At 39.1% G+C, this 23,418-nt stretch overlaps 1 protein-coding gene across 1 annotated transcript in view; it reads left to right on the top strand.

Moving 5' to 3' along the window:
* The window catches only part of LOC132861506 (deleted in malignant brain tumors 1 protein), a 190,423-nt gene that overhangs the window by 75,918 nt on the left and 91,087 nt on the right, over positions 1-23,418 (top strand). The window lies entirely within an intron of this gene.

The following is a 23,418-nucleotide window of genomic DNA, read 5'->3' as shown; positions in this document are numbered from 1 at the left end:
GAGAATGAATGTAAATGAGATATGAAAATATAATTACCTATTTTGAAAGCACTGAGAAGTTTTCTTACTTTTATAGCCGGTAGAATGCTACTGAGGTCATGTTCTTGAACAAATTGTAGATCATCTTTGGACTCCACTCCCGACTCTAAAAGTCTCTCAATCAAAAGCTCTGTGGTGTTCTCAACATTTGTCGGCAAAGCCCTGAGGATGATCGCCCTCAATTCTTCCACCAACCAAGACATTGTTCTACATTAAGAGAAGAGAATGATGAAGAACTATTACAGACATATTGAAGACTGTGTACTGGATAATAATCCAGAAGGTCATTCTGATTAACACATGAGTAGGAACCATTTTTTGCTGTCAAGCAGTAAACACCCATGTTATGGATCATGGACGTTTGGAAAAGTTCAGTGATGAAATACACTGAAGAATTCTGTATGACTGTCATCACAATCCTTCCCGCAGTAATGCCTTCATCAGTTTCCTGAATAACAACATACATGTTTGTTTTGTATGTTGTTCCTTTAACAGTTGCCTCATGAGTAACCATAGTATTTTCAGGCTGAAAATTATATCCAGCTACAGCTTCCCTAATGATGTCATTGTAGTCACTCACTACAAACTCTGTTGCCTTCTCTGCGACAATAGTATGAGGGAAGAACTCACCAGAATGAAGAAATGCCTGAGAAGCTGATGTCTTTCTGCAAGAGTCAAGCAAAGATTTTTAAAGTTATGTAATTTTCTTACACACTGTTTGAAATAAACATGCTTGCTCTCAAACCTTAAAGCCCACAAGAGAATGAGTGGACCGAAATGAATAATGAGCTCAGGGTAGTGGCTAAGATAATGATGTTTAGGTCTGAGACAGTGGGCAGGAAAAATGTGTTTCCTAAAATGTAGGTACTCATGAATCAAAACTCTCAAATACCCAACCTGACCATTGGAAATTTCTGGTGAACAAACAAGTGCTACGATTTTCCTTAACAGTAAAATTAGTTGCCAAACTTCATTTGTACCAGGGGATTCAATTTTGTTACCAATCAACAATGGCAGCATCCTCAAAAAACACCAGTTTTGTACAGCGTGGCCACCAAGCTTCTCACTTCCCGGGTTAATTTCACACGGTCTGTCCCTGTTTTTGTTTGCCAGAAACTTAAACTGACTGATGCTGCAATTCAATTCCAGGTAAGTAAATTGTCTGTCAACTTTTACAAGATGTTGTATACATAAAGGAATATCATACAACACAACACCTTCAAACAAATCATGTCCAAGGCATGGGGGCAACCCTGGCTGACAAACATGATAGAAAGAGAGCTCATTGAATGATGAGTCAAACTTGATGCCTCCACTATGAGGCAAACCCTCAGCACAGTTTTGAACATAATCTTTGTATGATTGCACTGTACAAAATGTGGCCCTGGAAAGTGGATCTTGCTGAAATGTTTTTTTTTTATCTATTTCACAGTATCGGCAGACGTATGTGCTTCCACTGAAATTTTCCACAAACCCACCAATGCTATGTGAGCCTAAATTGTCACCGGCTATCGCCCGCAAAATTGCTTTGACGTTCAGTCCATCAGGAAAACATACACCTGTAGTCTCAAGCTCTTTAAGGTCATCAACTAAGCATATCATGACCAGTTTTTCACTTACTTACAAAGTACTTAAAGTCTTGTTCCCTACAGAGAAACACCAACTGCATTTGATCAGTGCTTGATCTGTTATAAGGACAAAGATCTGCTAATGTAAGGTACATAGCAAGTATCTTATGTTTTTTCTTGCCATAAAGGGTTCACTACTTCAAAAGAGTCTTGATACAAAATCAATCCTAAGGCAGATTTATCTATTTTATGCATGTTTGCGGTTACATTTTCACCATCCCACAGATCTTTTAAAATGTCCTTCAATGGGACATGACCATGCACATCTCTGTACTGTTCCCTTACAGACTTGCAATTAAGCAGAGATTCATTTGTTTGTTTAACCGGGACATACTGTGCAAAACTCTCTTTTCCTGCTTCATTCTGTCCTAGACGAATAGGAACCGGCTCAACATAATGGAAACTGTTCTTGAAAAATGATTTTCTTTGCTGATCTGATCTTAGGGTACGACTGTTACACGACATAAAAAGATCTTCAGCTTTAAGATCATCAAGAACCATTTTTATCATTGCCTCTGGAAGATCAAGGGAAACGAACTTTTCCTGGAGTTTGAAAAGCATATGAGACAGGTTGATTTCATGGATTGACGGACTATCTTCAATGATTGTTTGAATTACTGAGGCTGGAAGCAATAGTTTTGCTTGCTGTTTCAAAGAGAACAGAGCAAGATTCCTTAAAAACAGTGTCTCGTCAACATTTTCAGGACTTACATCTGGTTCCTCACAGTTCTCACCTTCCTCAGTCTGTGTATCAGACTGAAAATTATCCTCCTGAATCTGCGAGCAGCTGGCTTCAGGTGTCGTGACTGATTGTCTTGTGTCTTTATGTTTTCTGGACAAATGAGAGGTAAATGTTTATATAACAGCAAACATTTTACCACACTGCATACAAGGACATGTGACTCTTCGACCCTCTTTAATGTGTTTTTTAACATGAGAAATAAAGTCAGGTAAACTAGTACTTTTGGCACCACACAAATCAACATGACATTCTAATGGATTTGTTGTGCACATTGTGGTTTCTGACTTATATCTTTTATGGTGCCTGTACGCATGAGATTTCAAGCCCGAACGTTTTTGAAACGTTCGATTACAGTTACGTATGCAGCAACGGAATGCACAATTTGAGACATGACTGTGTATTCTCATGTGTTTCACCTAAGTCGCAGGGATGACATAAAACATAATGCAAAGGACATCAGGAACAATATCTAACAAATTACTGATGCATTCAAATCGCGCTCAAAAGATAAAATGGCTGACAAAAGTGCAAGATGATTTGACGTTAGATTTTTTTAATGAACACATTCACAGTAATCTGCCGCTAATTATAGCCTATAACCATTCACTATAAACTAGCATAAAATAAGCCTGTCTTTCCAACTACGGGTACACGTACAGAGCTTGACAATGTAAAGTTAAACTGAGGTAAAATGTCACAAGCATATCTCTTGTATTTGAACGTTAACGTTGCCCGATCACAATTTTGGAAAGTTTCAAGCCCCTAACGGCTAACGACTTGACCGAATCTTTACTGCATGCTTTTTAGAAAGCAATACCAATAAAACAGTGAGTAACATATGGTGTAATCAACCGTTAAATTGTAAAATAATACAAAAATCTAATTTGAGAGCCGAGTTTGCAGATTTTTAGTCAAATAAGCAGAATAAAAGCGAACTCTTACCTGTTAACAACACGATGGCAAATTTCAGGCAGTATGGGGCGTCGCACACCGGGAGAGTTGCGCAGGTCCGCGATGCTTCGCTCCAGAGCTTTGAATTTCACAATTTTCGGAATCAGTCCGCGGCACACAGTTATGAGGATGGTCTCTGTTTTGATTGATCCGTTACCCACATATTTTCATGACTTTATTTTTAGAAATACATTGCAACACATTATATTCAACAGATATATTTTGTGATAACACAAATCAGGTGAATTTGCACAAAATAGAAAATATTGTGATTCAGTAACCATTTGTCCTTCTTCTTCTTCTTCTTTCGGCTTTTCCCTTCAGGGGTCGCCACAGCGAATCATCTCTCTCCACCTAACCCTATCTTCTGCATCCTCAACACTTGCACCCACTAGCTTCAAATCCTCATTAATTACATCCATATACCTCCTCTTTGGCCTTCCTCTTTGCCTCCTGCCTGGCAGCTCCATGTCCAACATTCTCCTACCAATATACTCACTCTCCCTCCTCTGAACATGTCCAAACCATCTTAATCTCGCCTCCCTAACTTTGTCCCCCAAACGTCCAACATGGGCTGTCCCTCTGATGTACTCATTCCTAATCCTGTCCAATCTTGTCACACCCAAAGAGAACCTCAACATCTTCAGTTCGGCTACCTCAAGCTCTGACTCCTGTCTCTTCTTCAGTGACACTGTCTCTAAACCATACAGCACGGCCGGTCTCACCACTGTCCTGTACACCTTCCCCTTGATTCTTGCTGATATTTTCCTATCACACAGAACTCCTGACACCTTTCTCCACCCACTCCAACCTGCCTGCACTCGCTTCTTTACTTCTTTCCCACTCTCTCCATTACTCTGGACTGTTGACCCCAAGTACTTAAATTCCTGTACCTTCTTCACCTCTTCACCCTGTAACCTTACTGTTCCACTTCCCTCCCTTTCATTCACACACATGTACTCAGTCTTACTACGACTGACTTTCATTCCTCTTCTCTCCAGCGCAAACCTCCACCTCTCCAGGTTTTCCTCCACCTGCTCCCTGCTCTCACTACAGATCACAATGTCATCTGCAAACATCATCGTCCAAGGAGACTCCTGTCTGACCTCCTCTGACAACTGGTCCATCACTATAGCAAACAGGAAGGGGCTCAGAGCCGATCCCTGATGCAGTCCCACCTCCACTGTAAACTCCTCTGTCTGACCTACAGCACACCTCACCACTGTCCTGCTCCTCTCATACATGTCCTGCACCACTCTGACATACTTCTCTGCTACTCCTGACTTCCTCATACAGTACCACAGCTCTTCTCTTGGCACCCTGTCATACGCTTTCTCTAAGTCTACAAACACACAGTGCAACTCCCTCTGACCATCCCTATACTTCTCCATCAACATTCTCAGAGCAAAAATTGCATCTGTTGTGCTCTTTCTGGGCATGAAGCCATACTGCTGTTCACAAATTTCCACCACCTTCCTTAACCTAGCTTCCACTACTCTTTCCCACAACTTCATTGTATGGCTCATCAACTTTATCCCCCTATAGTTGCTGCAACTCTGCACGTCACCCTTATTCTTAAAGATCGGCACTAACACACTCCTTCTCCATTCCTCAGGCATCCTCTCACTTTCTAATACCCTGTTGAACAAACTAGTTAAAAATTCCACTGCTGCCTCTCCTAGACACTTATAGACCTCTACCGGGATGTCGTCAGGACCAACTGCCTTTCCACTTTTCATCCTCTTCAAAGCCTTCCTGACTTCTTCCTTTCTAATCTTATCTACTTACTGTTCCACAGAGTTCACCCCTTCTACTCTTTTTTCCCTCTGATTTTCCTCATTCATCAGCTCCTCAAAGTATTCCTTCCATCTCCTCTGTACACTCTCCTCACTTGTGAGCACCCTTCCATCTCTATCCTTAATAATTCTAACTTGCTGCACATCCTTCCCATCTCGATCCCTCTGTCTAGCTAACCTGTACAAGTCCTTCTCTCCTTCTCTAGTGTCTAACCTAGTGTACAACTCTTCATATGCCTTCTGCTTGGCCTTAGACACCTCCCTCTTCCAACCATTTGTCCTTCTAACATATTTTAAATGTACCGTATTTTACTAACATATTTTACTAACTATTGCTTTCTCTGATTAAAACATTTAAAATTCCCATGTAATATTTATTTTTTAAAGATATGACAAACATAGATAAAGGTGCAAACTACCTCGTGGTGATAATCCACGTCGCACAAATCAAAAAATATAATACCGTTAAAATAACAGTGAAATACTGTTGTTGCTCAACCACTAACCTGAAGTGAACAAGTCTTCCCACAATGCACTGCAAAAAATGGCTACTGATATCTGCTGATATTTCATGAAAACAGCAATTTGCTGTTAAATTTCTATGTAAATTTACAGAAATTTTTTACAGTGTAGGTCTAGGCAATAGCTACCACTACCCTACATAAGGTGCTGCTTGGAGACCAGATTGCTTTGTTGCGGCCACCAAAGCAGATGGAAGGGATATGATTTACCCCAAGCACTCGAGGGATTGGCTGAGAGCCAGAACCAGAACTTGGGTGTCAAGTTTTTATTGATATTTTAACCATATATTGCTGACGTAGTACATAGTGACATGAAACAGGACCACCTCCTCTTCTCAACTTGAATGTGTGTATTCTGTGTAATGTTTCGTACACATTCCTCACCTCACTCTCTCTTTGCTTTTTTAGCTACTTGTTTCTTCAGCTTTAAAATAGTTCTTTCATAATCATTACCTCATTCCCACACTGACTTTAAAGGCTCGTGCTGCAGTGGGCGGTTTTAGACAGACTGTGCAGGCAGCAGCAAAATAAATGCAGTTATGATACCATCTAGTGTTGAAAGAAAGATTGACATTTTTTAACAGCTGAAGTAATTTATACTGACGTACCTGTCCCTTATTGACACATGTTTTTGGATTGTGTAGGAAACCCTTCCGTAATCCCAGTAAGGGATGTGTCCTAGTTTGCACGGGTTAATGTTGAAAACACAAGATCAACTATCAGAGTTGGTCTTACCTTGAACACAGGTATCCTTCAAAGTCCCTTGGTCTTCTAACAAAGGATCCTCTTCAAGTTCTTCTACCTTAATCTATTGTCTGAATCTTTAAATGAAAGAGGCAGACTTAGACCTTTTTGTCTTTTCAGGGTCCTCAAAATGGGAGGCCTTGTTTTTATTAAAAGTAGTGTAATATAGATAAATGTGTGTAATATACGTAAAATAAAAAGAAAATTAGAAATAAAATCTCCTTCAAATAATTGAACATTATTAGAATAAGTAAAAGTAATTAAGATGCAAAGATTATAACAAACCAAGAAACACTCTCCAAGTGTAAGCTTGAGTTTGTTCTATGATGCACACAGAGTATAACATGCACTGAGCTTGTTTACACTAGAATGCACACACAACGTAATTCAAGACAAGCTTTTATACATTTCCAAGCCTTTCACCAATATGGCATTCTTACTTCATCTTGTATCCAAAACATTGTGAATTTGTGCAAAACATTAACTGGTTTCTCAATATCCTTGTTCGCTTTTTTTGATGATGATGATGATGATGATGATGATGTGACCAGAGTAACAACCCAACATCTGGCAAGCAGGGATGTTAATAGCCACTGACTCAGCACTTACACTGGAACGAAACAATGTCCTGCAGTCTTATTATCTTCAGTGGAAACAAGTCCCCATGGGGTCTGAGAAGGAAATATCTCAGAAAACTTCACTAACAGTGTTTTGTTTTCATTTTAATTTAATTCTTGTTCCATCCTCCAGATGTCAGTGACTTTTTTAATACTCAGGAACAACAAACTGAACTTTTGGAGTCCCAGACTATTTCCCCCTGATGTACCACCACCATGGGCATCTAAAAGCTATGACACATGCCTCCTCATTCGGTCCCGGTTTCCACTGCAGACATGAATCATCACTGTACCTGTGTGCAATACTTCTTCACAAAATAAAACAGATATGTAGATGCTTGAAAGACTTCCATGTTTCACTTTGACTATGCACGCGACTTGCACAGAATCTCGAATCTCAATGTGTTTCGGCTTCCTCTGAACTTCCTTTTGGTGTTCAGTAAACGTGAACATGACCATGTTAGAACACTGCCCAAAAACTCTCACACGTCTTAAAACATGTCAATGTCACACGGCCTTCAGCACAAAGACATTGTCTTCTGTTCTCTTCTGATTTGTTTTCTGTTCTGCTCCGACACTTGTTACACATTCAAACGGACAAATGTTGTTTCTCTTGTACCATGAACTAGATGATGATGATGATGATGAAAATAATTTTTATTAAAGACTGATGTTTTGTGTGTGTTTCTGATCACTATGAAAAAAGCTCTGTTCTTTCACACGGCTCAAATTTATAGAATAGAATTTCAACAGTGATCTTTTAGTTGTAGATCGTTTTACACCAACACACATTTCTTGAGTTGTTGCTTTCACACATTTGGCTCAGGCTTCTTTAACAAACTAGAAAAACATTCATTGTTACTGATACAAAATCACTAAACTGAAATATAAACAAAATTATTTAAGAATTTATTGAGCTTTTGCGTTCTCTAAAAATCGTCGTTTGTCTTAAGAAGTCGGCTTCAGTCAGACGTTTGAATTTATTGTCTACAAAATGACGAAAGCTTCAACTAAATGATAAATGTGGATTTAAACACAAAATTAATTTGTGTTCATTTACTTCAGACTTTTTCTGGTTACTGGTTTGTCTCATTAACAAAATGACTTTTCTGTGTCCAGTGAAATCATTTGATCAGCTCTTCTCTTTGGATTGTACAAATCGGTAGGTTTTATACTTTATCTCATTATCAACCTCTTCATGATTTCTAGAAATCAGTCAAGTCACAGTATGAAGGATAAAGGTCAGTTCGTTAGCAGGGCTCCCATTTTTCGACAACAGGCAAGAGTGACATATTTTAAATATGTCTGCCCCCCCCCAAAAGAAAATTTACAAACATTCCAAAACTGACTTGACCTTGTCTGTTTTGACTGCTTATAAAAAATGAAGTATATATGATAGCCATTTTTTTTTTCAACTTTTTAGTCTAACTTGTTTCCAATATATTAACATATTTTGCAAAAAAAATTTAATATTTGGTATAATAAACCTTATTTAAATACAAAAATGTATCATTTTTTAGTAAAAAAAAAAAAAAAAAAACAGAAATTTTGAATTATTTTCCCCATAGAGGCACAAAAGTTGATGCACAATTACAGGCTGGTATATTTCAAAGCTAGGAGAACCATTTTGACCATTTTTAATGTCAGCAAATAATAAAACCTGTTTTTTTTACAGGTCAGATTGACTTGAATGCTTATGTTTTTTTCTTGAGGCCTTATGAAATGCAATGCCCAATGCTTGTGTGTGTGTGTGTGTGTGTGTGTGTGTGTGTGTGTAGCATCATTTCGGTAGATCATATTTTGCCCTCTGCTAGGCAAAGGCATATCAAAAGTGTGAAATACTTACAAATATGTAGCTTTTTTTTTCTGGAGGCCTAATGAAATGCAATGCCCTATTTGTGTGTGTGTGCATGTGTGTGTGGTATGTGTGTCTTTTGGGTGCGTGTGTTAGTGGACATTTTATGTGTGCATTTTTGTGTCTGTATGTATCTTCATTGCGCTGAAAAGGGCAAAAGTGTGACCTATTGCCCCACTAAATGTGGCCGGGTCCAACTGACCCGGGAGGATCCAAAACGGGAAGTATATAGTGGTCTGAACACATGGTTCAAGGAAAATAGCCAAAATTAATTTTACTTGCAAAGTTCATAATTTGGAACGATCCTGGTCAATTTCAGGCAAATATGTGGAAGAAAACCCAAGTTATGACACATTAAACTTTCATTAAACCTTCCAGCAGGGTCAGATAGACCCAAGGAAAATACAAGGGTTAAAAGTGGGGTTCACAATGTTTGAAAGCCAATGTTGACATTTGAAATCACCAAAACAAACATGCCCCTAACCCAAATGGGTGTCACCCCTGCTTTGTTTACGTAACCCAGGCAACTATTATGGCAGAACCTGCTGGGGCAGCTGCCCGAGGGGATATTTTTATCAATAAATGAACACAATGAGTAATACTATGGTAATACAAATGTGTTTTTGTAGTACTCTGTGTTGTACCATGAAAGGTTTAGCTTTGTTTCACATGGAAGATGACGTTCAACACCTAGAACCCGAGGCAGAGGTAAAGGCAGGTATCCGCCATGTCAATGTTTCAATCGCTTTCGGCTAATGTCAGATATGCGCACTGAACACTCTCTCCACCACATATTGACAAGACACACCCCTTTATGCTAATGTCAGACATGCGCACTGAACACTGTCTCCGCCACAAATTGACAAGACACATCCCTTTATGTTAATGTCAGACATGTGCACTGAACACTCTCCGCCTCATGTTGACAAGATGCACTTCTTTCTGCTAATTGTGCACCCCTTTCTGCTAATTGTGCAAACATTATGCACCATGCCATTAATATGTAATTGTTACAAGTTGTATGTAGTTCAGCAGAAAATGGCTGACACTTCTGCGGTGGTTTATGTCTGCGGTGTTTTCACCCTGTGTTATAATACATTTTGATGTATTCCTCAGATACGATCATCGTTGCTGTGGAGAATAAAATAACAAACAGGCAACCAGATTCTCACTTACATCATCTATTTAAAGATTGTGATGGTTGTGTGGGATGTGTTGATGTCACACAATGGACAACAATTTTTACACTGGTGCCGTGACTCTTTGGATCGCCCTGATAAGCTTGACACAGATCGGCCGTGGTTGCTGCTCCTCAGCTGTATTTGAAACCCGTCTGGATCTTCGATGTTATGGACAAAGGCAGTTAACACATACACAATACACGGCCGCAGCTAAGTGAATGTCGATCACCTAACATAGTTTGAATACGGACTTTTGAGCACACTTAAACTGATATTTAGTTTTTTTATTGTTTATATATATATATATATATATATATATATATATGTATATATATATATATATACATATATATATATATATATATATATATATATATATTTTTTTTTTCTCTAACTGGTGGGTTGTTTTAGTGTCTCATTATTCTCTCCGTTCTCTTCTCATTATTCTCTCCGTTCATATACACTGGTTTTCCTCTTTTTTTTTGTGTCAGTGGCTGAAATATAACTGAAGTAATTGATTGTGATACTGACATGGACAGGACGTTCATGGAAGCTAATGGTTTTTCCAGAGGTGGGGTGGTTGGCTTGTTGGAGCTTCTGGGAATGATGTTTTTGGTGAAGGTGGAAGAAGGTGGGTAGGTCAGTCTAGGTCTCACAATGACCAGATTGGAGGTCATGGTTTCAATTGAACAACAGGTAAGTACACTGTTGGGCATGCCATGGCTGAGCTCCCTTGTACTTCTACACCTAATGCTGAGCGGGATGTTCTTAGCCATCTCACAGATATGGTGGGCCAGTTAGGTACACAGATTGGAGAGTCAATTATCTCCAGATTACTTTCAGCAGGCTTAGTTAATGCGAGCAATAACTCCCAGAGCGGTTCGATAAACCACCACACTCAATCACAGATGAGACCAGAACAGTCATGTCAAGGGTAATACCACATTTCAGTACATGTAGGGTCTGAATATGACATAATTTGTGGTGACAAATCAGACAAATATTGTGTTAGAGAGTGGGTTGATGGAACCAAAGCTTGTATAAGAAAGCAGAAAAGTCCCATCTCCGAACAAGCTGAATAAATTATGAGCAAGCTTGCAGGAAAAGCTAAAGATATCATTAAAGTCAGTCTGTGAAGTGATTATACACTTGCATAACTGATAAGTTGTGTTTCAAATGCTTCCCACCCGGACATGCGAAACGTGATTGTCCAAACCTTTCCACTCTATGGGAAGAGATGGCGGGAAACATATGGACTAAGGGAGGCAGTACGGGTCCTGTTTGCAACTCCCAAGTTGTTACTGAGTGTGAAGATAAAAGCTATCTGATTTGAGAACAGTGTTTAGGGACTAAATATTGTCTTCACGTCAGGGTTTTACAACATGCCGTTACATGAGGACGATCGTAAATTCACTGCCTTTACCACTCCAATGGGCCTGTTTGAGTACAATAGGTTACCTATTTAGGTTACCTTTGATGTACAATATTTTCAGTGATCAGAACTTTCTCAGCATTCTGTGTTATATAGATGATCTGATAGTCTTTGGACCGAGTGAGAAAGTTGCACTTGATGATCGTTTGGAGATGGTGTTCAGAAGGCTACGAGCCCATGGCCTGAGACTCGCTCCAAAAAATGTCATCTCCTGAGCGCATCAGTAAAGATTCTAGGGCATGTGATAGACAAGGATGGAGTGTCCACAGACCCTGATAAGGTGGAGTTTATAATCCAAATTGAACAGTTCTGGCCTGATGGAAGCGGATGGGAGGACGCCATCTCAAAAAAGAATCAGATCATTTCTGGGGTTGATGAACTTTTATCAACATTTCATTCCACATTATTCTGTCAAAGCAAACCCTCTCTTCGACCTTCTCCAAGGCAGTGGACGCAAGAATAAGACCTGGAATGTGTTGTGCCAAAAAAGGAAATTGAGACCCGAGGATTGGACTCAAGCACAGCATGATGCGGTTGAGCAGCTGAAAATGTCTCTGGTTGGGACCATTGTTCTAGCTCACCCGGATTTCACGTCATTTCGTATTGGCGACCGATGCTTCTCTGGATGATATCGGAGCGATATTGTCACAAGTCCAGGAAGGGGAGACTAAAGCAAGACCAGTGGCTTTCGCCAGCAAGTCCCTTTCACGTTCACAACGGAATTATCCGGCGCACCGTCTGGAAATTTTGGCTCTGAAATGGTGCATTTGTGAGAAGTTTGGCCACTGGCTAAAGGGACACAGTTTCTCTGTTTTAACAGACAACAATCCTCTTGCTCACATACTCACGAACCCTAAGCTGGACTGCTGTGAACAGCGCTGTTTATTGTTAAAAGGATCCCCTTTAGCTGTCACCAAAGTGAGAAGCTAGTATTCCTGGGGTCCACAAAATAAATAAATCACATACAAAAGTAATATAACAGCAGTAAAACATTGTAGACATCATTATAGCCATCATCAGAAATTATGCAGAATAAATTATTACAGTATTACATTCATTATTACATTCATACATTCCCTACTTACAATTTTAAATAGTGCATTCTCAGATGATACCTGAAAGAGACTTCGCCATTCATTTTACGTATATTCAATGGACAATTAATCCAGTAATTGATGGCACGATAAATAACTGTTCTCTTTAAAGCATTTGAATTTGGACGTGGTAATATTAGCTGGCCATCATCAGCTGACCTAGTCAAATGAGAATGAACCTGATCACACCTAACAATTTGGTTATATAAGAACACTGGTTGAGAAAAAAAGATAGTTTTACTGAAAAATTTAGTTGTATTGAAAACCAACACGTCTTCACGGTTTTCTCCACCGTTAACCACCGAGTCGACGGTGCATACTGATAGTATTTGTTCTTATGGGACAATGTAATACTAACCTGGCAGCTCTGTTTTGGGCAGTTTGTAATTTCTTTAGTTGACCTTTAGATGTAGTTGACCATACATGGGCACAATAATCCAGGTGACATAAAATTAAAGATTTAGCCACCTGTCCCACGATGTGTGTAGGTACATAAGAAAGACATTTCCTCATCATTGCGATACCACAACCCATCTTCTTCACAATGATATCAATATGTTCTGCCCATGACAGCTGACTATCTATTATTGTGCCCAGTAATTTTACCTTATCTACCTGTTCTATAGGTTCCCCAGACAAGTTCAAACTCATCTTTGGTGTTGATGACAATTTATGACTCAATCCCAAAATAATTGATTTGGTTTTTGAGATGTTCAGCACCAACTTATTTATTTATTTATTTTTTATCCAATCAAAAAACATATTTAACTCAGCTGATAAAAAACTTAAATGATGGATTTAAAAAACTAAATCCATAGCATTCTAGTTTACCAATAAGTAGATTGTGATCTATGACATCAAATGCCGCACTAAAATCAAGTAATACTGCACCAGTCATCTTTAAATTATCCATTTCCTTGAGCCAGTCGTCTGTCATTACTATAAGGGCTGAACAAGTTGAATGGTTATGTCTATAAGCATGTTGGAAATCTGTGTTCAAACCGTTACATTTAAAATATTCCTGTATCTGTGTGTGAACTATTCTCTCCATTAGTTTACTAAGAACTGGGAGAATAGTAATAGGCCTACAGTTCTTCCCAGTGAATGCTAGTCTACCATTTTTAGATAAGGGAATAATTTTACCTTCTTTCCAGATAGTGGGAAAGACACCTTCCTTAAGCATGCATTTAATATTTGACATAATGGACCGCAAACATAGTCACCTGCCAGACCAAGTACTTTACTGTCCAGCATGTCAGTACACACTGAGCTGTGTTCGGGCAGGGATTTCAACAACTTCCTTACTTCCCACTCCGTGACACTATTAAACTAGAACGTGCAACTCTTATCTAACATCACGTTATTCTTTATGAGCTTTAGGTAATCAGTATTGTCCATATTCTGCCTTAGTACATGGACTTTATTTATGAAGAAATCATTAAAATAATTTGCTATATCTGTCACGTACGCGGATAAAAACGGACCCAAACGCAGGACAGCTAAACAAAAACAGGATTTATTAACTAAAAAAGAAACACGAAACAGGATAAGGCGGGGAGGAAAAGACAAGGGCGGGGCAGACACGTGAACACAGAACATAAACAAAAAGGCACATGGCCAAAGTCCGGGCAGAGTCCTGACAATATCAGCTGGTTTGGTCAGAAACTTGCCTTCTGATTCCACAAAGGAAGCCCCTCCAGTTGTCCGTCTCCCCATTATTTCATTAAGGGTTTTCCAGAGTTCTTTACCATCTTGCTTTACAGCATTTATTCTCTGCATGTAATATTCTTTTTTCATCGATCTATTCAGTTTTGTAACCTGATTTCTCAATTGACAGTATTTAAATCTGTCCTCCAGCAATCCAGTCTTTACTAATATAGATTTGGCTTCATCTCTTTCCTTCATGATGCTCTTTATAGTCTCATTAAGCCATGGGGCTGGTCTTGCTTTTACAATACACTTTCTCATTGGGGCATGCCTATCAACAATCTTCATGAACCTTACCATAAAGATATTTAAGGAGGCCTCAGGCTCCTCAGCAGCATACACATCAGTCCAATCAATATCACCAACATCTGCCAAAAAACTTTCCGGGATAAATTCCTTGAACATCCTTTTATGTACTATATTGACCTTACATTTAGGAATTTTAGTTTTCCTGGTAATTGCTATGATATTGTGGTCACTAAAACCCACAGATCGAGAGGCTGGTTTAGTGCAGCATTCAGGAATATTTGTATAAATATGGTCTATGCAAGTGGCTGAAATATGGCCAGCACTGTTAGTAAAGACTCTAGTTGGTTGAGAGATCATCTGAGACAAATTACAAGCATTGATCAATGAAACCATCTTTTGTTTCATTGGACATTGATTTGCAAACCAGTCTATGTTCATATCCCCAAGTAAAAAAATATCACTATTCACATCTGTAACGTTATCAATTAACACACATAAATCATTCAGATATTGCACATCAGTCCCGGGAGGTCTATAGCAGCAACCAATCAGCACAAGGTTTAAGGTGAGGAAAATGCACTTTGACCCCTAAAGATTCTAAACCATCTGAGATAAACTCAGAGCACAGTGTTGCTGGAAGGTTATCTCTAATATATAATGCTACTGTATACCACCCCCATGTTTGTTCCTGTCCCTTCTAAATATATTATAGCCATCAATGGAAATCTCTGTATCAGAACAGTAGCATCCAGATGTGTCTCTGATACTGCCAATATATGAATAGTATTTTCTGTAATCAGATAATTAAGTTCAATTACCTTGAAATTAATTTGGCTACCTGGGTAGCCAAATTAAGTTCAAGGTAATTGAACTTAGTTATCTACAATCATGCACAGTCAATGATGATTTTGACATGAATCATCTTGCTGTTGCAAGCTCGGATGTCTCAGCTGTCTTGTCTTCACCTGTGGAGTGGAAACTTGGTGCTGATATGCGGGCAATGGCAGTTGTAGATTACCTGTCCCAACTGATTTCTACGAGACAGGACACACTGACGGCATTTTCTACAATTTTTTTACAAGCAGATGAATGATCGAGTGTTGTCAAGAGTCATGTTTTACATTGAGAGTCACCAGAGGCCCACGAGAAAGGAAAGGTCAGGAGAGTCTGCAGCAGTGCTTCATTACCTTACACTAGGATAAATTGATTGTGAGGAATGGTGTTCTCTACAAGGTGTCTCATAACCAATCATCAAGGATGAAATGCTTCCAATATGATGTCCTAGACTCGTTGATGGATGGAATTCTGAGGAGTGTTCATGATGACAGTGACCATCAAGGTCAATTCAGGAGTGTGAGTTTGGCAAAGAGTACTTGATTATGTGTGCCGTTGTCGATGCTGCATCATAAGTAAAAGTCCTGACCCCTCCGGCAATGCTCCTTTGGAGAACATAAAGTCTACAAGACCACTAGAGCTGGTCTGTATTGATTTTTGGTCAGCAGAAGATGCTAAGAATAAATCCATTGATGTCTTATTTGTGACCAACCATTTTTACAAGGCTAGCTCAGGCTTTTGTGTGCCGAGACCAATCCGCCATGCAAGTTGCCAGGATCTTGTGGAACAGATATTAAGGCCGAGAGGGGAAAAAGGAAAACTACTGACCGGTGGGAGTCCACTGTCTACACTGTGGTGGACCACAAGCCTCAGACTCACACTTACAGAATTTGAAACCCTTGCCAATGGTCGAGAGAAGTACATCGCAATCTTCTGTTACTGGTCCATTTCCTATAGTTACTGGTTTGTCTCATTAATGACTCTCATTATCAACCTCTTCATCATTTTTAGAACATAAAAGCACACTTAAATAGGAAGTAGACAGGAAATAAAGGAGGAAATTGGGTAAGTCACAGCATGAAGAAAAAGGTCAGTTCAACTTTACACTCACAAGCAGACTTTCTAAAGTTTTGCTTTAAATAATGTAGATATGAGATTTGTGTCAAAGTTTCACTTTTAGTTTCATGGTTCTGCCTTTTAAAAATAGGGACTAGTCAACTATGGGAACGCTGTTGAATGCTGATACAGAAATAAAACTACATTTAAAAAAGTATTTATGGTAGTGTAACTTTTTAAAACCAAAACAACAAATTATATTAATTTATGAAAAAGTATGACTTTGTATTATTATCTGTAGATAAATCTTCATACTTAATAAAATCAAAATTATATTTTACTCTGTTTTTGCTTTAGAACAATCAGAAATATTATTATATCTACAAATATATTATATCTACAAGGTTAGTTCATGGGAGTTGTGTTGACTCATGGGAGGTTATGGAGTGACATGTTGATCATAAAAATAAATATCTTGAGGAAGAATGCTGTTCATCCTTCCAGGAAGATAAATGATCTTGTTATGGCCTGACATTTTACATGTACCCCTTATGTTTCTTTCTTTTGTCACTCGTCTGTTAGGAGACAAGACAAGAGGAAGTGACGAAAGGAAATGAATATTTTTGACACTTGGTGTACTCTAGGGGTTTGACAAGGTTTCGCCTACAAGTGTGCTTCGAGCTGGTCTTCGACTTTTGGGCTGTAAAAAAACGTAAAAAATCTATATGCAGCAAAAATAGTTTGAGGTTTTTTGACTCACTTTAACAGGAACTGACCATAGAATAAACTCCACCTCTTTGGTTGCATGAAGAAACATAAAACATCACTTGTCATTACCTCGAGAGGTTCCTCGTGAGAGGAAAGCAGCAGTGAACATTGTAATTAGCATCAAACTGATTTACATCTTAAGGACCAGGATGATGAATCTTCACCTCACTTTAACGCTCGGTAAATTCAACAATTTATATCAATATGTTTGTCTTGTAATTCATACTATTGTATAATTTCCACTTTTTACATGTGTGGGGTATATCCTTTGGGTTATTTGTATATATAACTTAGGATTATTTTTTTTAAATTTATATATATTTTTATTTTTTAATATATAGGTAATATATAAATTTCTTACAATCATTTGGATGATGTCAGAATTTAAATATTTCTTTTTCTGTGAAGACGTTCTCTAGATGAAGACATTTACAGAGCAGGTTTACTTTTAACTGAAGTCTAATAAAATTCCAATACAATAATCATCAACCTTTTTTTGAAAAATGTTTAATATCTTTCTCAAAAGGAATAAAAATTAATTTTGCACAAACTTAGAAACATTTTTGATTACTTCACTTTGACAGAAATGTTTTTATTTTTTCAAAAAAGTATTTCAACTGTGTTTTAATTGTCCACACTTTTCTGTATATAAATACAGTCTTTGTGGTTTGTGACATGTTTGCAATGTGCCAGAGATGTTTTACTTCTCGTTTTCTGAATTGCTGACATCGGTAAAATGCAGGAAACAGAAGTGATCCACAAAGAAAGGCAAACGTTTATTCTTTCTTATAAGCGTCAGACATTTCCATCGGTCTGTTACTATAAAAACAGTAACATGGTAAAAAAAAAAATTGTTAATATAAAGCTATTAATTGCTGCCTCTCTAATGTCAGAGTTGGTAATAGAAAAAAAATCAATCAGTTACAGGTGAAAAGCTTCAGTTTATTGTTCACATTAAACTTCAGAAAAGTGAAAAATGTGATCTGAGAGACTTTAAGCATGGTGTGGTTGATGGTGCCAAATGGGCTGATCTGAGGATTTCAGAAACTGCTGATCTCAGAATGGTGTGAAGGTGGAAGGGCTTGTTGTTAACGGGAAGTTAGAAATAAGCACACATTACAGCTACAGTGAGCAAAAAAACATCTCAGGAAACACAACATATTAAACTTTGCAGTGAATGAGCTACAAGATTTCACATCATGTCAGCCAAGGACAGGAATCTGAGGCTATCCTCGGACTCAGACTCACACTGATTAAAACTGATTTAGAAAGATTTAGAAAAAAAACTTCTGGTCAGGGGGCACAGTGGCTTAGTGGTTAGCATGTTCGCCTCACACCTCCAGGGCTGGGGGTTCGATTCCCATCACCGCCTTGTGTGTGTGGAGTTTGCATGTTCTCCCCGTGCCTCGGGGGTTTCCTCCGTGTACTCCGTTTTCCTCCCCCAGTCCAAAGACATACATGGTAGGTTGATTGGCATCTCTGGAAAATTGTCCCTAGTGTGTGATTGTGTGAGTGAATGAGAGTGTGTGTGCCCTGTGATGGGTTGGCACTCCGTCCAGGGTGTATCCTGCCTTGATGCCTGATGACGCCTGAGATAGACACAGGCTCCCCGTGACCCGAGGTAGTTCGAATTAGCTGTAGAAAATGAGTGAGTGAGTGAGAACTTCTGGTCACAAGCTCTTGACCTGTAGCTGGTTGATATTATGCATTTTGCTGCTTCCATATGATTAAATAACAGCATAAATAAACATGTGTACAGGTTTTCCTAATAAAATGGACAGAGTATAATAATATTTACACATTTTCATAACATGTTCTAATAACTCTGGAGACAGCTTTGGTTTTTCCATCACTGGCTTCATGAACTTCCTCCTCTTTATTTCTCTCTACAGTCGGTGTTCTTAGAGCTTCTCTGCTGACTGGTAAGTCTAATTTTCATTTGAATCCATTTAAGTTACTCTCTAGATCAGACATCCAACTCACCTTCTGCCCAGGTCTCATCAGCACTTTTTGAGCCTTTGAAGTACTATAGGTGCATTAGACAAAAGTAGGTGTGTTTAGCAACATTTACATTTTCTTACTCCTTAATTAAGTGTACACAAATCTCCACCTCCTAGAGCTAGAGTTAGCATTAGCAAAGCCTGTCATGACATCACTTTAAAGCATGCTTGACCTTGTAATTGCTTGAAAGCCAACTTACACTTATAAGTACATGAAATTCATCTCATGATAATTTATGTGAATAGCCACAGAACAGCTTCCTGTTTGGCAGGAAGTGGCAAACCACAGTCAGGGCAGTCTCATATCACCTGAATCAAAGTGCTCTTCTTCTGGCAATTAAACACCATGAACGAATCCTTTCCCCAAGATCAAGGATGTCTTTGATTCTCATAAAAACTTCATAACATAAAACTTCATAAACTCAGCTTTGGCCACAACTTCATAAACTCAGCTTTGTTTGTTCTGAACTTTCAGCTTGTTAGCATATTGTTGAGAAAGAGTCCTATTAATTAACAAATAATTTCCTGAAAAGGGATAAATAAAGTATTTTGTATATAAAGTATAATGAAGTTGGGAAAATCTGTGTGTATACCTACTCATGTGTAGTGTGGCTGTTATTTATTTAAAAACATTTATAGTACATACAACTATTTGTTGTTTTGTTTTTTTTGTTGTGTCAGTGTATTTAAGAAATGTGTTCATGAAATATTAATCTAAACCATTTGATGAATTGATTAATCTGATAATTGTAAGGTGAAGTTTTATATCATTTATACGTCATCTGCGAGTCATGTGTTTGTAATGGTTTTTGTGTAATGTGTTGTGTGTGAAGGTATGTGAGTTGTGTGTTGTCTGTGAGTATTGTGTTGACTGATGGTCTGTGAGTGTTGTGTTGAAATGATGGTCTGTGAGTATTGTGTTGTCTGTGTGTATTGTGTTGTCTGTGAGTATTGTGCTGTCTGTGAGTATTGTGTTGTCTGTGAGTATTGTGTTGACTGATGGTCTGTGAGTGTTGTGTTGTCTGATGGTCTGTGAGTGGTGTGTTGACTGATGGTCTGTGAGTGTTGTGTTGACTGATGGTCTGTGAGTGTTGTGTTGACTGATGGTCTGTGAGTATTGTGTTGTCTGTGAGTGTTGTGTTGACTGATGGTCTGTGAGTGTTGTGTTATCTATGAGTGTTGTGTTGACTGATGGTCTGTGAGTGTTGTGTTGACTGATGGTCTGTGAGTGTTGTGTTGACTGATGGTCTGTGAGTGTTGTGTTGACTGATGGTCTGTGAGTATTGTGTTGACTGATAGTCTGTGAGTATTGTGTTGTCTGTGAGTATTGTGTTGACTGATGGTCTGTGAGTGTTGTGTTGACTGATGGTCTGTGAGTATTGTGTTGTCTGTGTGTATTGTGTTGTCTGTGAGTATTGTGCTGTCTGAGTATTGTGTTGTCTGTGAGTATTGTGTTGACTGATGGTCTGTGAGGGTTGTGTTGACTGATGGTCTGTGAGTGTTGTGTTGTCTGATGGTCTGTGAGTGGTGTGTTGACTGATGGTCTGTGAGTGTTGTGTTGACTGATGGTCTGTGAGTGTTGTGTTGACTGATGGTCTGTGAGTATTGTGTTGTCTGTGAGTGTTGTGTTGACTAATGGTCTGTGAGTGTTGTGTTGAATGATGGTCTGTGAGTGTTGTGTTGACTGATGGTCTGTGAGTGTTGTGTTATCTATGAGTGTTGTGTTGACTGATGGTCTGTGAGAGTTGTGTTGACTGATGGTCTGTGAGTGTTGTGTTGACTGATGGTCTGTGAGTGTTGTGTTGACTGATGGTCTGTGAGTGTTGTGTTGACTGATGGTCTGTGAGTGTTGTGTTGACTGATGGTCTGTGAGTATTGTGTTGTGATACACAGACAAGTATTGTGTTGTCTGTGAGTGTTGTGTTGTCTGATGGTCTGTGAGTGTTGTGTTGACTGATGGTCTGTGATTGTTGTGTTGACTGATGGTCTGTGAGTGTTGTGTTGACTGATGGTCTGTGAATGTTGTGTTGACTGATGGTCTGTGAATGTTGTGTTGACTGATGGTCTGTGAATGTTGTGTTGACTGATGGTCTGTGAGTGTTGTGTTGACTGATGGTCTGTGAATGTTGTGTTGACTGATGGTCTGTGAGTATTGTGTTGTCTGTGAGTGTTGTGTTGACTGATGGTCTGTGAGAGTTGTGTTGACTGATGGTCTGTGAGTGTTGTGTTGACTGATGGTCTGTGAGAGTTGTGTTGACTGATGGTCTGTGAGTGTTGTGTTGACTGATGGTCTGTGAGTGTTGTGTTGACTGATGGTCTGTGAGTGTTGTGTTGACTGATGGTCTGTGAGTGTTGTGTTGACTGATGGTCTGTGAGTATTGTGTTGACTGATGGTCTGTGAGTGTTGTGTTGACTGATGGTCTGTGAGTGTTGTGTTGACTGATGGTCTGTGAGTATTGTGTTGTCTGTGAGTGTTGTGTTGACTGATGGTCTGTGAGTGTTGTGTTGACTGATGGTCTGTGAGTGTTGTGTTGACTGATGGTCTGTGAGTGTTGTGTTGACTGATGGTCTGTGAGAGTTGTGTTGACTGATGGTCTGTGAGTGTTGTGTTGACTGATGGTCTGTGAGTGTTGTGTTATCTATGAGTGTTGTGTTGACTGATGGTCTGTGAGTGTTGTGTTGACTGATGGTCCGTGAGTGTTGTGTTGACTGATGGTCTGTGAGTGTTGTGTTGACTGATGGGCTGTGAGTATTGTTTTGTCTGTGAGTGTTGTGTTGACTGATGGTCCGTGAGTGTTGTGTTGACTGATGGTCTGTGAGTATTGTGTTGTCTGTGAGTGTTGTGTTGTCTGATGGTCTGTGAGTGTTGTGTTGACTGATGGTCTGTGATTGTTGTGTTGACTGATGGTCTGTGAGTGTTGTGTTGACTGATGGTCTGTGAATGTTGTGTTGACTGATGGTCTGTGAATGTTGTGTTGACTGATGGTCTGTGAATGTTGTGTTGACTGATGGTCTGTGAGTGTTGTGTTGACTGATGGTCTGTGAATGTTGTGTTGACTGATGGTCTGTGAGTATTGTGTTGTCTGTGAGTGTTGTGTTGACTGATGGTCTGTGAGAGTTGTGTTGACTGATGGTCTGTGAGTGTTGTGTTGACTGATGGTCTGTGAGAGTTGTGTTGACTGATGGTCTGTGAGTGTTGTGTTGACTGATGGTCTGTGAGTGTTGTGTTGACTGATGGTCCGTGAGTGTTGTGTTGACTGATGGTCTGTGAGTGTTGTGTTGACTGATGGGCTGTGAGTATTGTTTTGTCTGTGAGTGTTGTGTTGACTGATGGTCCGTGAGTGTTGTGTTGACTGATGGTCTGTGAGTATTGTGTTGTCTGTGAGTGTTGTGTTGTCTGATGGTCTGTGAGTGTTGTGTTGACTGATGGTCTGTGATTGTTGTGTTGACTGATGGTCTGTGAGTGTTGTGTTGACTGATGGTCTGTGAATGTTGTGTTGACTGATGGTCTGTGAATGTTGTGTTGACTGATGGTCTGTGAATGTTGTGTTGACTGATGGTCTGTGAGTGTTGTGTTGACTGATGGTCTGTGAATGTTGTGTTGACTGATGGTCTGTGAGTATTGTGTTGTCTGTGAGTGTTGTGTTGACTGATGGTCTGTGAGAGTTGTGTTGACTGATGGTCTGTGAGTGTTGTGTTGACTGATGGTCTGTGAGAGTTGTGTTGACTGATGGTCTGTGAGTGTTGTGTTGACTGATGGTCTGTGAGTGTTGTGTTGACTGATGGTCTGTGAGTGTTGTGTTCATCTACCTCCTATAGTTAATTACGCTGTGTTGCAGAGACTAGTCATGTTCACTAAGTCACACAGTAGTCATTACTGTGGTGATGTCCACTAGTCAGGCTGTCAGGAAAACAGCGATAAGGTGCTAATTATTGTCACATTTTTAATTTACTTTTATATTTATTTGTCTTTCATTCTTGTTTATGTATTTAACTTTCTTATTTAATTTTGTTAATCTGTGTATACTGTGTATATTTACATACCATTTCTTTCTTCTCTCCCTTTCTTTGGAGCGGCAATAATAGTCTATAGAAATGAATTTATCAACCTATGAACAGAGACGAGGTGGTGGGTTTCGTAAAATAGTAAAGAATTGAGTTTAAAAGGTGTTAATACTGAGTTACATTTAATGACCTAATGCAA

Source organism: Tachysurus vachellii, chromosome 18 (genome assembly GCF_030014155.1).
Source record: "Tachysurus vachellii isolate PV-2020 chromosome 18, HZAU_Pvac_v1, whole genome shotgun sequence".
Lineage (NCBI taxonomy): Eukaryota > Metazoa > Chordata > Actinopteri > Siluriformes > Bagridae > Tachysurus > Tachysurus vachellii.
Note: the sequence above shows the minus strand (reverse complement) of the source record. Positions and strands in the feature narration are given on the sequence as shown.